Below are 1,313 nucleotides of genomic sequence, written 5' to 3' on the forward strand. Positions count from 1 at the left end.
AGCAGTGGTCAGATTGGGTACCCTTGTCTGGTTCTGGATCTCAGTGGTAATGCTTCCAACTTTTCCCTGCTTATTAGGACACTGGCTGTGGGTTTTTCATATATTGCTTTGATTGTGTTGAGAAATGTTTCTTCTGTTCCCAATTAGGTTAAAGTTCTTATCATCAAAGGGTGTTGTATTTTGTCAAATACTTTATCTGGGTCTATTGAGATAATCATATGATTTTTATTTTTCAGTTTGTTAATGTGATGTATCACATTGATTGATTTATGAATATTGAACCATCCCTGCCTGCATACCAGAAATAAATACCCCTTAGCCTGGGTGGATGATTTTTCTGATGTGTTTTTTGATTCAATTGGCTAGTATCTTGTTGAGAATTTTTACATCTATGATCATTAGAGAGATTAGTCTGTCATTCTCTTATTCTGTTGTATCTTTTTCAGGCTCAGGAATTAAGGAGATGCTGGTTTCATAGAAAGAATTTGGGAGGATTCCTCCCATTCAATTGTTTTGAAAAGCTTGAGAAGAATTAAAGTTAGTTCTTATTTAAATGTTTAGTAGAGTCCAGTGGTGAAGCCATTTGGTCTTGGGCTTTTCTTTGTCGGGAGAGTCTTTAATACTGATTTGAGTGCTGTCTTGGGTATTGGTCTGTTTAAGTTCTCTACATCTTCATGATTCAATTTAGGTAGGTCATATTTGTTAAGGAATCTATCCATTTTTTCTAGGTTTCCAGATTTTTTTTTCCAGGGGAGAGCACGAACGCAGTCCCCCACTACCACAAATTATGCAGTCAAGTTTCCCACATTTGGGGAAATCACAGGGGTCAGCACTCCCGCAGTGCAATGGGAGAGCCTCGCCCTGGGAAAACCACCTGCTTGATCATGGTGTCTCCCCTGCCACGTAAGTATCTAGGTTTCCAGTTTTGTTGGCATATAGCTATTTGTAGTATACTCTGATGACTCTTTTTATTTCTGTGGTTTCTGTTTTACATTTCTTTTTCACCTCTGATTTTATTAATTTGTATCTTCTCTTTTTTATAGTTAGTTGGGCCAATGGTGTGTCAATTTTACTTATTTTTTTGAAAAACCAGCTCTTTGTTTTGTTGATCATTTGTATTATTTTATTGAATTTGATTTTGTTGATTTCTTCTCCTATTTTAATTATTTCTTTTCTCTTACTAGTTTTGGGTTTGGTTGCTGTTGTTTTTCTAGGTCCTTAAGATGCATTGATAGTTCATTTATTTGGTACCTTTTCAATTTATTGATGTAGACTCCAATTGCTATAAATTTGCTTCTTAACACTGCTTTTGC

The 1,313-nt window shown here is 35.6% G+C and overlaps 1 non-coding gene across 1 annotated transcript; it reads right to left on the reverse strand.

Annotated features, from left to right (window-relative positions):
- Positions 1-747: 747 nt before the first annotated feature.
- On the reverse strand, positions 748-911 carry LOC127483101 (U1 spliceosomal RNA). The gene has a single exon (XR_007909064.3). It is a non-coding gene; the product is annotated as a U1 spliceosomal RNA (small nuclear RNA).
- Between the last annotated feature and the right edge of the window lie 402 nt (positions 912-1,313).

This window comes from Oryctolagus cuniculus, chromosome 4 (assembly GCF_051225735.1).
Source record: "Oryctolagus cuniculus isolate XC-2025 breed Fujian yellow rabbit chromosome 4, ASM5122573v1, whole genome shotgun sequence".
Taxonomy (NCBI): Eukaryota; Metazoa; Chordata; class Mammalia; order Lagomorpha; family Leporidae; genus Oryctolagus; species Oryctolagus cuniculus.